The sequence below is a fragment of the Ascaphus truei genome, chromosome 6 (genome assembly GCF_040206685.1).
Source record: "Ascaphus truei isolate aAscTru1 chromosome 6, aAscTru1.hap1, whole genome shotgun sequence".
Classification (NCBI taxonomy): domain Eukaryota; kingdom Metazoa; phylum Chordata; class Amphibia; order Anura; family Ascaphidae; genus Ascaphus; species Ascaphus truei.
In genome coordinates this window covers 108,005,334-108,021,037 of record NC_134488.1, presented here as the reverse complement: position 1 = coordinate 108,021,037, position 15,704 = coordinate 108,005,334, and the positions used below count along the sequence as shown (strand labels likewise).

The 15,704-nt window shown below is 42.4% G+C and overlaps 1 protein-coding gene across 1 annotated transcript in view; it reads right to left on the bottom strand.

The window, feature by feature from the left end:
- The window catches only part of TSKS (testis specific serine kinase substrate), a 76,610-nt gene that overhangs the window by 36,544 nt on the left and 24,362 nt on the right, over positions 1-15,704 (bottom strand). The window lies entirely within an intron of this gene.

Genomic DNA, 15,704 nt, shown 5'->3' with positions numbered 1-15,704 from the left:
AATTCAGCCATTTACAGTTCTGCTTGAATAGTTTTACTTCCATGTTCTGTTTCTTTACCCATGAAAGGACACAGCCTTCTTCCTTGTGATGAACACCTTAGGACTCTGCACGGTTAGCACATTCTCCGATTGGTAAGGGTTTCCGGAAGGCACCATCTTGCTTTCTACTGCTTGTCTCTCTCCTACTTTAAGCTCTTGAGCTTGCCAAATTGTCCTAACTGTAAGCGCCATTGTTTTCATAAAAATAGAACTGAATTCAGTTTCCTCTGACATAAAATACAAAAATATTATGCTTGCTGGATGGTGGCTGGTTTGGTGTTTGTATACATATGAATTTACTCGGAACATGGAAGAATGCATGTCAGAATGTATGAGGTCACAGAGGTTGATCACATGACTAGAGTGGCTTTAAAATGGACCGAACCATTAACATACAGCACAGACAAACTATTGTACTCTGTAGAAAAGTGATTCAGTGTTCTCCCAAATAAAACATCCATTAACCCAGTCTGAGTCAATGGAACATTAAAAGCTCTCCCTCGTTTCTCTCCCATATCACCATTTACAGATTCATTGTTTTTTGTTAGGTCACATATTTAAAGAGAAAATGTAACATACACTTTGGACATCATTATAAATGTGTTTGAAACACTATTCCTTTATTTTCATTCCAGTACTATTCTGTAGGGTGGGTGACAGTGACTGGGTGACGGTGACGGTGACTGGGCGGGTTGAGTGACTGGGTGGTGTGGGTGACTTACCTTGACTGGGTGGGTGCTGCTTCCTTGCCGCCAGATGCTTCCCCCCCTGCCCCCGATATCCCCGCGGCAGCAGCCCGGGGCGGGAGGTGGGCTCGGGAGGGGGGTTTTGGAGGTGGGCTCGGGGGCGTGCGGGAGGTGGGCTCGGGGGGCGTATGGGAGGATGGCGGCTGGGTGGGGGGCGAGACTGGCGGGCTGGGGCAGGAAGCGTGCACGGGGGAAGCTGGGTTGGCGCCCGCGGGGGAAGCTGGGTTGGCGCTTCCCCTACGTCCCACGTTGGAAGTGGAGGGGAGCAGTGGGGGGACCTGGGGGGAGCGCGCCCACAGGCAGCAGGCTGGACACCCTGCTTGCCCTGCGCATGCACACGGGGAATCGCCGTCATTTAAAAAATATATTTTTTATTTAATTAACTGGCGCCCGGCCGGGCCCCCATGACTCACAGGGCCCGGGATACCAGTACCTTTTGTCCCCCCCTGTTGGCGGCCCTGCCTGTTCCTATCAGGACTTATAGTGTTGAGACCAGTAGAAGGCTATATTCAGGGGCACTTAGCTACATATTCACTTAGCTATATTCAGGGGCACTTAGCAACATTCACACAACATCCAGAAATGTATGTGAGAAGGCAAAAGAGCACACGCTATATTAAATATTATTTTTTGTCATCCGTGGGTTTGTTCTTTTAATATCTTTTACCAAATAAATAATCTATTATTATTATGGATGAATCTAAACTGTACTGCTCAATGTTCATCCGTTGAGGAAGTATAAAAGCTATTCAGTTTTATCACAAGCAAGAAAAAGTAACAAGTGAGTGGACAGGTCAAACCGAAACCGAACATTCGTTTTCTCATGGAAGTATTTTAATTTAGCCTGGGTTGAACTTAATGGACATGTGTCTTTTTTCCACCTCATCTACTATGCAACTATAACAGAAACAAAGACTTATCAAAGAATATACATCAATGTTGTTTTACTTTTCCTATAACTGCTACTTTAATTCATTAATTGATATGGCCCAAAACACTTATTTGACACAGGAAATTACAGTCCAAGTTTAAACATGTATGCAGATATTTTTCTTTCTGTGTTCTTCTTTTTCTACACATTCTTGTGTTTTTGTGTGTTGTTTTGGATCAGTACATTAGTGATTGATTGTGCCTGTGTAATAGAATAGCTTACAGGTAATGTCTTTTCTTTCCTGTGGTTACCTCAGGTGGTTTGATAAGTCCTTTACCTGTGTGGTGTTCAAGAATGGGAAGGTGGGACTGAACGCTGAGCATTCTTGGGCTGATGCCCTTATGGCAGCGGTGCGCAAAGTGAGAGACTTGCTGCGGGGGGCGTGGGGTTTACAGAGGCCCGCGCACCCTTCCCGAATGCATTTAAATTAATGCCAGGGGAACTGCAGGGCCTCTGTAAACCTTACTTACCTTGTTTCAGACGCTCCTGGTCACGCGTTGCCATGGCAACATGACGTCATGACGCCAGGATGTCTGAAGCAAGGCAAGCAGGGGAACGCGAGGAGAGGGGGACAGACGGCAGGGGGGTGCAGGGAAAAAAAGATTGCGCACCCCTGCCTTATGGGACATATGTGGGAGGTAAGCATTAAACACAAGACAAAATGACATGTATTTTAGCAACAACGGTTTACGCACAGCTTTTCAGTGTAAGTGAGGAGCGGCTCAGTGAGTAAAGACACTGACTGGCACAGGGGAGCCAGGTTCAATTCCTGCTGTCGGCTCCTTGTGACCTTGGGCAAGTCACTTTCTCTCCCTGTGCCTCAGGCACCAAAAACATAGATTGTAAGCTCCATGGGGCAGGGACCTGCGCCTGCAAAATGTCTCTGTAAAGCGCTACGTAAAATTAGCAGCGCTATACAAGAACATGCTATTATTATTATGATTATAAGTATTATTATTATAAGTATTATTATTATTATAAGCCTGCAGATAGCTTTAAGTATAAAGAAATGTAACAGTACATGATTACTTATTTTGTCTTGTGTTAATTGACTGACCTGTTGAAATTTGGACACTTTTTATTTAAAAACAATAATTCTGATTAGAAAGAAAAATAAATCGGCATCAAATGTGAATTAGCCAGTGGGAGGCATTTGCTGAGCACATACAAATCAAAAGGAGAAGTGGCCACTTAAAAGTGTAATCCAAACGGGCTGTTTTTTAATATATTAAATTTAATATAATTTTTGTATTTCATTTTTTTTTACATAGGTTTGAAACAGGGGGTCTATGGAGTTCAACCCCATTAACTTCAGCTCCGGGGACTCCCTAGTTTCTAAGATACTTACCCCTGAATGGGGAGCCGGTATCTTGGCAATTCCCATGTCACGTTGGCCAATAGGAATGGAAGTGATGTTACATCCCTGGCGCTTAGCACTAAGACACCCTAAATAAAAGGATATATACAACCAGATGGAGGGTGAATCCACTTGGGTAATCCTCGTGCAGGCGATCAATCATATGAAAGAAAGAAATAAAATGACATAGCGTAATACAGTAAACTTCAAAACATACAAACACATAAGGGACAATACAAACAGATGCTGAGACAAACAGATGCTGAGACAAACAGATGACTGAGATAAGTAAAAAAAAACATTTAATAAAACAACTGGATAAACACTATTAAGATCAAAAATAATAATAACACACAATGTAAAAAATGAATATAATGATAAAGGAAATGATAGGTCCCATGTGCACTCCAACAGTAGCTGGACTGTCCGCTTACCAGAAACAAGATGGTATAAGGCGGTGGATAATTCAGAGAGTATCCCCTCTCGTAGTTATTGCTGTCCGCTCCAAGGCATCTCGTGATGGTCAGCGATGGCCTCCGGGAGGGGCACTCCCAACCTTCCGAGCAGCAGACCTCTGCAAAGTAGCTACTTTTCTACCCCTGAGGAAAGAAAGCCACGACTTCCGAAACGCGTAGGGTGGTCCCATTTGTGCTCCGCTGTCCCACAGTGTTTACCACACTCCCTGTCGCTATCTCAATCGATATAGCATTTTCTTTGGCGAATCTGCTGCTGCTTTCTACACTACTCCACTGAGCAAGTCCCTGACGAATCTGCTACCTGGGATCCAGAGCTACTACTGCGCATGTGCGGGCGTCCTGTGAGACGGAGCCCGGTGCGGCTGCTTTGCAGAGGTCTGCTGCTCGGAAGGTTGGGAGTGCCCCTCCCGGAGGCCAACGCTGACCATCACGAGATGCCTGGGAGCGGACAGGAATAACTACGAGAGGGGATACTCTCTGAATTATCCACCGCCTTATACCATCTTGTTTCTGGTAAGCGGACAGTCCAGCTACTGTTGGAGTGCACATGGGACCTATCATTTCCTTTATCATTATATTCATTTTTTACATTGTGTGTTATTATTATTTTTGATCTTGATAGTGTTTATCCAGTTGTTTTATTAAATGTTTTTTTACTTATCTCAGTCATCTGTTTGTCTCAGCATCTGTTTGTCTCAGCATCTGTTTGTCTCAGCATCTGTTTGTCTTAGCATCTGTTTGTATTGTCCCTTATGTGTTTGTATGTTTTGAAGTTTACTGTATTACGCTATGTCATTTTATTTCTTTCTTTCATATGATTGATCGCCTGCACGAGGAGTACCCAAGTGGATTCACCCTCCATCTGGTCGTATATATCCTTTTATTTACTGTGTCTTAGTGCTAAGCGCCAGGGATATAACATCACTTCCATTTCTGTTTGCTGACCTTGGTGGTCAGAGTTATATCATAGGCTGCTAGCCATTTTGGTGTTAGAAATCAGTGCTCCTTCTTGTTTTGTTGTTTAGTTGGCCAATAGGAAGCCGCACCCGATGGCGTCACTTCCTATTCGCCCCCAGGATGCGTGAGCTTTGAAACTCCACCATTACGGGATCCCTGCTAGCCGAGCGGAATGGCTACCAGCACCCCCTGCGGAGGGGAAGCAGGGGGTCCCCAGGAGTCTAAAATAACAGAGTTCAGTTTCAAGACCACATGCTATAATCCTACATTAAAAAAAAAAATTAGGGGGGGGGGGGAGAAAACCTCCCACTTGGCTTGCCGCTTTATGGAATGTAGTGAGTTTTCACACTTCCCTATGCACTGTAATGTGAGCTGAGTGCTTTCTCTTGTTTCTTTTATCCTAGTCCATGTTGGCTACAGATTGTTTTCAGCTAGGATATAATGAAGACGGTCACTGTAAAGGTCAAGTCGATAGCACATTGCCTGTACCACAGAGGCTGCAGTGGGAAATCCCTAGTGAGGTGGGTGTGCCTCCAATGTTCTGATATTTACAGTTTCACATGGGTTACCTTCCATCGGTTCAGTGTTTTAATCCCTCAATACATATGTCATGTTTGCATAATTGGTGATTTTAATTATCCGGACATAGACTGGAGCAATGAGATTAGCATTACGACTAAAGGAAACAGGTTTTTGGGGGTGCTAAAAGACAATTACATTAACCAAATTATTGAGGAACCAACCAGGGGAAAGGCATTACTAGATTAGGTAATATCAAACAAGGTAGAAGTAATAACAAATATTCAAGATCGGGAACATTTGGAAAACAGTGATCATAGCATGGTCTCATTTGCAATAAATAATCAAAAAACATATTATACAGTATGTGACCCCTTTCATAGGATACAGCTATGTATGCTGCCCCCTGACTGGCTCCTCTTTGGTGTGTGCTGCTGGAAATGAGCCAATGACTGATAGCAGCAGAAGGGGCTTCTGTAAATTGTAGCCTGAAATAGACACATGACATTACAGCCAATCAGTGAGAAGGATCATATGTTGGTGGGCCCCAGAAATGCAGAGGACAGAGAGGATCATGAAGAGACCAGAGTTAGAAAGACCCTGGAGAGAGCAGCTGCAACCTGATAACCAGGCCCTGAGGACAACTCAAGGGAGCAGGGTGACTAGGTAACACCAAGGCTCTCCTAGTGGACTTGAAAGCGGATCAGCAGCCTCCCAGACTAAGGGAGTTGTGAATAAACAGAGAGAGGATCCTCATTGCAGGCAACAGTACCACAGTCTTTGCGAAGAGACAGGCCTGCTATAGTATAACACTGATTATAAGAGCTCCAACATTGTGCCGGCACCTAAATATAGGCCGCTTATAACACGGGGTCATGGGGACTCTGAGAAACATTGACACACAACTGCACAGTGCCTTACAAGTATTGTGACTGTATGTATATGATCCTCCCATAGAAGATCACATGTATGTATGTATGTATATATATATAATATACACACACACGTTTTGGTTATTCATAGCCCTGTGTCGTGTCCTATTGTCTGACCTTTGCAAAGTTATCAACTAGTGAAGGAATAGAGAGAGAACCCTGTATAGCACTCAGGTTCACGCTCTGATGGTAGATGAGTGATTTAAAACATAAACTTTATTATTAGCATATATTAAAATAGTGGATGTTGGAACAACGTGCTGGAGGTGGGTTGATCCTGAATAATAGTAGCCGTGTTGGCTCCGGATCAGATAATATCTTATATACCAGATATAACTATATTGGAACACTGGTAACAAAAAGGCACATAGATCCTGATGTGGACCTTTGTGATGGGTGTGGGTTCCTGGGTGTGCTAATAAAGGTACTGAAGTAACATATCACACACTGGCATAGTCTGCGTACTTCCTTTATTAAGGTGGTAAGTATGATATGTGTATATATGCTGGTAGACGCTGGGAACGAGTATAGTATGATTCTCAGCAGTCGTGAGTGCAGTCAGCTAATTAACCACTCTATATATATGGGTGTCTCCGGCCAAGTGTCAAACTGACCTAAGGTGACCTTCTATTGTATATACTGTAGGGTAGGTGCCCTGCACTACCTCTAGGGCTGTATATAGACTGTAAGCAGGTAGAGGTTATAGACACTTGTGTAAGGGAGGCACTATGGCTGGATAGTAATCATAATCCCATAGCAGAGGGTGAGCTGAGGGTAAGCACCAATAGTGACCCTTAAAGTGCTGCTGTCTAGAATATCCCTGACAGCAGCGCAGCTATGGTGTTGCTGGGGATCACTATATCAGTACTTCAAGGATATTAGCACTCTCCAAAAAGAACACCACACAGAGGAGACTTGCAATGACCGTCGGGGCACTGCTAGTCTGTATATCCTGCACGAGCAGGCTGCCGCATGAACTCGCGGTTAGAGTTTCATAATGCGGATGCAGTCACAAGCCTGCGCGTGCACGTGGGAGAAGGGAGCCGACGCGCGCGTTTCGCGAGGGGCTTTCTCAAGGCGAATGGTAAGTATAGTTGAGGGAGCCCTGCAGGTAGGCAGGTATATATAGGGCCTCCAGTGAGATGACGTCATAGTTTAACCCCTGGTGCGCTGAGGTATGCCTGGTGCTGTTTAAAGAACACAGTGAGTATACCAGTGTGAGTCACTGCATACTTAACACACTACTCAATAAAAATCTGACTTATGTGTTGTCTCGTTTTTGCTTCTTGTCAGATATGCACAGTAGAGCTGAATTGACTCAGTCTGTGCTACAGGGGTAGTCTCAAGGTTAATGCCTAATAAATGATCATGTGCTAATGATAGTAGGGTTCAGATGTACCCTAATGAAGTTAATATCACCACTGTTAAGTGGCAAAGGTCAAAGTACAGGACTATGAAGATACCTGATACCGTCATGGCAGAGCTATTGGCGTGAGTGAGGATACTAGTGGTAAATTGGGGAGAGATATACTCAGAAGCAGTAAAGATGAAAGTCATGTCCAAGTCATAGATTGCAGCTGTAAAGAGTCATAGCAGATATATAGCAGATATAACAGAGGTGTAGATTTTCACAGGAAAGGGGTGTACAGGAATCCCTCATTGAGGCCTCTGGGTGATAATGTCCCGAGTGTGTAGATCCATTTTGACTCCTTTTGGAGGAGAGCTTTGTCCCAATCTCCCCTCCTTTGTCCCCGAGTAAGATGGTCTATTCCACAGAAGGTGACAGCCTTTAAGTCTCCGCCATGACACACGTTGACGTGTCTCGATAGGGGTTTGTCGGACTTGTTCCTGACAGTGCCTATGTGCTCAAGCACCCTCTGTTTTAGACATCTGCTGGTTTTTCCCACGTACACCTTCCCACATATACAGATGCCTTGGTATATGACACCCATGCTGAGGCAGTTAATGAAGCAGCGTATTTGGTACATCTTAGAGTTGTTCCAGTTCCCAAATTGTTTAGTTGTTCTCATATATTGGCAGGCCTTACAGCGTTGGCAAATTGCCAACGCTGTAAGGCCTGCCAATATATGAGAACAACTAAACAATTTGGGAACTGGAACAACTCTAAGATGTACCAAATACGCTGCTTCATTAACTGCCTCAGCATGGGTGTCATATACCAAGGCATCTGTATATGTGGGAAGGTGTACGTGGGAAAAACCAGCAGATGTCTAAAACAGAGGGTGCTTGAGCACATAGGCACTGTCAGGAACAAGTCCAACAAACCCCTATCGAGACACGTCAACGTGTGTCATGGCGGAGACTTAAAGGCTGTCACCTTCTGTGGAATAGACCATCTTACTCGGGGACAAAGGAGGGGAGATTGGGACAAAGCTCTCCTCCAAAAGGAGTCAAAATGGATCTACACACTCGGGACATTATCACCCAGAGGCCTCAATGAGGGATTCCTGTACACCCCTTTCCTGTGAAAATCTACACCTCTGTTATATCTGCTATGACTCTTTACAGCTGCAATCTATGACTTGGACATGACTTTCATCTTTACTGCTTCTGAGTATATCTCTCCCCAATTTACCACTAGTATCCTCACTCACGCCAATAGCTCTGCCATGACGGTATCAGGTATCTTCATAGTCCTGTACTTTGACCTTTGCCACTTAACAGTGGTGATATTAACTTCATTAGGGTACATCTGAACCCTACTATCATTAGCACATGATCATTTATTAGGCAGTAACCTTGAGACTACCCCTGTAGCACAGACTGAGTCAATTCAGCTCTACTGTGCATATCTGACAAGAAGCAAAAACGAGACAACACATAAGTCAGATTTTTATTGAGTAGTGTGTTAAGTATGCAGTGACTCACACTGGTATACTCACTGTGTTCTTTAAACAGCACCAGGCATACCTCAGCGCACCAGGGGTTAAACTATGACGTCATCTCACTGGAGGCCCTATATATACCTGCCTACCTGCAGGGCTCCCTCAACTATACTTACCATTCGCCTTGAGAAAGCCCCTCGCGAAACGCGCGCGTCGGCTCCCTTCTCCCACGTGCACGCGCAGGCTTGTGACTGCATCCGCATTATGAAACTCTAACCGCGAGTTCATGCGGCAGCCTGCTCGTGCAGGATATACAGACTAGCAGTGCCCCGACAGTCATTGCAAGTCTCCTCTGTGTGGTGTTCTTTTTGGAGAGTGCTAATATCCTTGAAGTACTGATATAGTGATCCCCAGCAACACCATAGCTGCGCTGCTGTCAGGGATATTCTAGACAGCAGCACTTTAAGGGTCACTATTGGTGCTTACCCTCAGCTCACCCTCTGCTATGGGATTATGATTACTATCCAGCCATAGTGCCTCCCTTACACAAGTGTCTATAACCTCTACCTGCTTACAGTCTATATACAGCCCTAGAGGTAGTGCAGGGCACCTACCCTACAGTATATACAATAGAAGGTCACCTTAGGTCAGTTTGACACTTGGCCGGAGACACCCATATATATAGAGTGGTTAATTAGCTGACTGCACTCACGACTGCTGAGAATCATACTATACTCGTTCCCAGCGTCTACCAGCATATATACACATATCATACTTACCACCTTAATAAAGGAAGTACGCAGACTATGCCAGTGTGTGATATGTTACTTCAGTACCTTTATTAGCACACCCAGGAACCCACACCCATCACAAAGGTCCACATCAGGATCTATGTGCCTTTTTGTTACCAGTGTTCCAATATAGTTATATCTGGTATATAAGATATTATCTGATCCGGAGCCAACACGGCTACTATTATTCAGGATCAACCCACCTCCAGCACGTTGTTCCAACATCCACTATTTTAATATATGCTAATAATAAAGTTTATGTTTTAAATCACTCATCTACCATCAGAGCGTGAACCTGAGTGCTATACAGGGTTCTCTCTCTATTCCTTCACTACTGTATGTACACCCTAAGCACCGTTCATCATTCCTTCTATTAGTGTGGCTGCAGCAGGGGCCCCCTACTATTCTAAAGTTATCAACTATTCAGATCGCACTGCCCATAACAAGGAGGAGAACTTGGGACCAGTTCAGTTTATTGGAGGGTTAGAGAGAAAGAAGGAATATGTGAAGGGTTGAGCATGAGTGTACTGAGAATGAGGGGGACGCTTGCAATCAGTTCACCAGAAACTCTTCCACCACTTTGTGTCAATAAATGGTGCAGATAGCATTAATTAAATCTGCCAGGTCCCAGGAGGTATTAAATATTTTGTTCCATGAGATCAGCAGCAGATGTATGAAACAAAACTATTTTTAAACATACAGTATACTGCCGGTACAAGTTAACATAAAAATAATTTAATAATCTGTCACTTTTCCTGGAAGGTACTTGCAAAGAGCTTTGCAGCGATGTATAATGACTGGTTGTAGAAGATTGAGATCGTGACAGACGGATAGAGACTTGTAGTAGAAAAAAAGAGGAAAGCAGCGCACTGCCAGGGAGTCAGGTGGTATAAAGATAAAATTCTATTTATTCAGCACAAGTACAAAACATCACCCAAAGGAGGTGAAATCCCTCCTACGCGTTTCAGACACGAATGTCCTTTATCATGAATATAGGGTGCATGATGACAGGGACCCGCTATATATACCTACCAGAAATGGATCAAAAATTCTTCACCACGCGCACACCTGCGCACGACCCAATCCCCGTCAGCACGATAACCAATGCAGGGCTAGTATTGCTCACAAGGAAGAAGTGCTGGCAGCCTGCTCTGTGTCTACCCCGCCCCTCCCCCCCCCCCCCCCAACTCACACAATGAGAGCCATAGGACAAAAATCGGCACATCAGCAAATCACAACCCAAGCTGAAACGCCAGCCACCTTGTTCACAGCAGCTCCCCATTGATTGGCCCAGGGCCTGACAGGGGAAGAAACACAACAACCCCACCCCCATTTGGAACTCTGAAATTCTTATGAGTTACACCCAGTAACTATAAATAAAAGCACTACCCCTTCTGCAATAAACAGATCCGACTGATATAAATGCAAGTACAATAATTCAAGGGTCTCTGTAACCCAGCCACCTATATTACACCAGCAGCAAACATGAATATCACATCCCCTTTCTACTTATTATTCAATAACCAGGTCTAATAAGACCTAAGAGGATGTGAATACAAATAAAATAAACATACATCAAACATTAAAAACAAAAAGTAGAATCAGTTGTATATATATAATATCATTCCACTATAAATGCAAATCCACCTCCGAAGGGTGACCTGCAGGATCACGGAAATAGCACGCTTCTATCTCATAATATTAATCAGCCATCTAAAATTATAAATTGCACTACTTGTTAAATATATTTAGAGCTGTTGTAGGTTTCAAAAAACAGAAAAAGCAAAAAGACAGAAACATGAAAAAGGGGGGGGGTAGGGGAGGGGAGGAGATAGGGGGAAGGGAGGGGGAAGGGGGGGAAGAACACAGAAAGGAAAGACGAAAAAGAAAGAATAAATGAAAAAATACTAACTAGAATTGGAATGAACATATTGATTGGACTTCTGCATCAGCGGCTTGGTATGCCATTACGGACTTTCCAAGACTCAAAGAGTGGGTAAGATCTCTTCAAGATATTTAAATGTGATTTATGGACATTGATAAGTACCAGTATGTGTTATATTTCCTCCAATGAGGTTGCATCAATGTGATATCTAGCATCTAGCAGGTGATTGCATCAAGGTGATATCTAACATTATTGATTGTTTCTTTCAGGAGAAGTTATATTGATTATTGACTGGTGACTCACATATCACACTTTATTATATACCCACTCCATACTTAGTCTTATGCATGAGCTCTATATTTGAATTATTATTGATGTCATTGCGTGAAGATTTCACCGTCCCTGGAGCACCCACTTTCTATATACATGGATAGAGACTTGTGAATGACATATAGATTTGTTTTGCATTTTAGCTGTATATATTTGTTTTCAGATCATATCTGTGGCTCAAAACAATGGAAAAGAAAGCTCGATATTATAAGCTCTGAAGTCTTCTAACACGAATAAAATAAATTACATTTCCTTCATAATAGTACTGGAATAAAAATAAAGGAATAGTGTTTCAAACACATCTATAATGATGTCCAACGTGTATGACATGTTCATTATATTTAATCTTTAAATATGTGACCTAACAAAAAACAATGTAAATGGTGATATGGGAGAGAAACGAGGGAGAGCTTTTAATGTTCCATTGACTCAGACTGGGTTAATGGGTGTTTTATTTGGGAGAACACTGAATCACTTTTCTACCGAGTACAATAGTTTGTCTAGGCTGTATGTTAATGGTTCGGTCCACTTTAAAGCCACTCTAGTCATGTGATCAACCTCTGTGACCTCATACATTCTAACATGCATTCTTCCATGTTCCGAGTAAATTCATATGTATACAAACACCAAACCAGCCACCATCCAGCAAGCATAATATTTTTGTATTTTATATCAGAGGAAAATGTATTCAGTTCTATTTTTATGAAAACAATGGCGCTTACAGTTAGGACAATTTGGCAGACTCCGAAGCTTAAAGTTGGAGAGAACCAAGCAGCAGAAAGCAAGATGGCGCCTCTCACAAAACATTGCAGATCGGAGAATGTGCTAACCGTGCAGAGTCCTAAGGTGTTCACGCCAAGGAAGAAGGCTGTGTCCTTTAATGGGTAAAGAAACAGAACATGGAAGTAAAACTATTCAAGCAGGACTGTAAATGGCTGAATTAATTGAGAATTCATAAGCAGGCTAGGCTCAGCTGCTTGGTATAATTTAAAGTCAGTTGATTTCCACCTGACATTAAACCAGAACTACCGGTTGTGCCTGATAATGATTTAATTCTCAATTAATTCCGGCACATACAGTTTTTTCTTTTCCTCAATATTTTCTCAAATATGGGTTGAAGATAAGCCTGTTATTTGTTGTGACTTGGGGGGTTTATTCTATAGTAGCCAAAGCCGCCAATAGGGCTGTTTTAAGCCGAAATTCCTCAATTAAAAAGTCAACGGGGAATTTCAGCCAAAAATGGCCCAAACAGCTGCTTTGGCTGATACAGAATAATCCTTTTAGAGTAACATTAATTTGAGTTTCTCATGATTTTTTAAAAATCCATTGACCATAGAAGTGCGCCGATAACATACCTGGGGGGTGGGTCATGACAATGGGATCACTCCTGGAGCAATTACATGACCAGAAGGTCCGACGGTACTCTGGTTCTGCCGGGCTTCTTGCACTGTAAAAGATTAACTAAAACATAAAGGGGGAGATACAGTAAGCTCCGTTTCCTATAATATATATTATCTTTAACTGTGCATTCACTTTCTTGTATATAATGTATAACCCTGTTCCCTTTATGAAACCATGTATTTGTCATCATAACTCTGTGCCCAGGACATACTTGAAAATGAGAGTTAACTCTCAATGTATTACTCCTGGTAAAACATTTTATAAATAAAAAATAAATAAGTAAGTAGGAATTTAGACCATAGTAATGCAGTTGATGTGGTCTACTTAGATTTTGCAAAGGGTTTTGATATGGTGCCACACAGGAGGTTAGTGTACAAAATAAAGGAAATTGGATTAGATAAAGAAATTTGCACCTCGATTGAAAACTATTTGAGGGATAGACAACAGAGAGTTGTCATAAATAGAACCTTTTCAGGTTGGGCTAAAGTTGTGAGTGGAGTATCTCAAGGATCAGTACTAGGACCCCTGCTTTTTAACTTATAATAATAATAATAACAACATGTTCTTGTGTAGCGCTGCTAGTTACAGAGACATTTTTTAGGCACAGGTCCCTGCCCTGTGGAGCTTACAATCTTAAGTGACTTACCCAATTTAATTGTGTAAGGTAGTAAAATCAGAGCAGGACGTAATTTTTCTCCAGAAGGATTTGGATAGACTGAAAAGTTTGGCAGGTAAATAGCAGGTGAGGTTTAATATACTGTAGATAAATGTAAGGTTATGAATTTGGGAAACAAGAATAAACAGGCAACTTACAAATTAAATGGGGAAAATTAGATGGATCCTTGATGGAGAAGGATTTAGGAGTGCTTGTAGACAGCAGGCTTAGCAATAGTGCCCAATGTCATGCAGTAGCAAAGGCAAACAAGATCTTATCTTGTATTAAACGGGCAATGGATGGAAGGGAAGTAAACATAATTATGCCCCTCGATAAAGCATTAGTAAGAGCCCACATTGAATATGGAGTACAGTTTTGGGCACCATTCCATAAAAAAAGACAATAAGGAACTAAAAAACGAGCAGAAGAGCCACCAGATTAATAAAAGGGATGGAAAATCTGATTTATGAGGACAGACTAGCTAAATAAGATTTGTTAACATTAGAAAAGAGTAATCTAAGAGGGGATATGATAACTATATACAAATACAGTATATTCGGGGACAATTAAAGGAGCTTTCAAAATAACTATTCATCCCAAGGGCAGTACAAAGACAAAGGGTTCTTTACAGTAAGGGCAGTTAACATGTGGAATTCATTACCCATGGAGACTGTGATGGCAGATACAGTAGATATCTTCATAAAAAGGTTCGACATCTTTTTAGAAAGGAAAGGTACACACGGATATACCAAATAAGTAAACATGGGAAGGATGTTGATCCAGGGAGTAATCTGATTGCCATTATTTGGAGTCAAGAAGGAATTTATTTTTCGCCTTATGAGACATCATTGAATGATGTTCCACTGGGGTTTTGTGTTACCTTCCTCTGGATTACAGATGAAGTCTCTGTTTCCGTCTTGTCCTCCTCGTGGCTCCCGCACAGGAACCCTCCTCCCCCCCCACCGCGCCGCACACACGTTAAGCGTGCGAGTGCTTCACCCGGCTTTTACAAGCAGTAGCGGCTGAACGCGCGCCACAGGGAGGCATACATTCTCCCGCGGGCAGCCAGCGGACTGCCCATGGAGCATCCCTCGAGAACGGGTCGGAACCGGAGATTTCATCTCTACAAATATAGAATAAGTATCTGTGGTCTAAATTTAGGACATATTTTTTTCAACCGCATCTTCTATGTAACTATGTTACTTAACCTTTATCTATAATTGAATGCACGCTTGAATAGTATTCTGACCACTGAAAACCAGGCTATTTTAAGACTGTTTTACATCTTTATATTGTGAAATAATTATCCAGTAACTCATCTTAAAGCTGCAGATCAAGCAATATCCTACATGTGTTTTTTTTATTTTAATAAATCAGTTCTGTACTATGAGAAAGTACTTGTTACATTTTTTTTAAAAACAACTCTGAAATGACATTTTAATGTATTATAATGTAACAAGCACTTTTTGTTTCTATAGGAACAATTTACAAAGTCACATCCCATTCCTCTTCTCAAACAGGCTCTGGCACACCCCTTTTTGAGCCCTGTCCCCTCTCAAGCAGTGCACCAATTGTATCTAGTGACTGTCTGATCACATGATTTTTCCCACAGAACTTTGCATCTTTGGTCCTCTTCTGCTGCACTGACAGCCATTTAGTGAACCCGAGCCGAATCTTCACCGATCGATCACAAGAGAGCAGATCGATCGGCAACTTAGATAATTACTTATCGTTGTGTGGGTTGTATTGATGCACATATTAAAGGGGAAAAAAATGTAAAAAAAATGGCAGCATGAACTGCTGCTTTAAAAATGTCAGCAAACTGAAGAATAACAACGC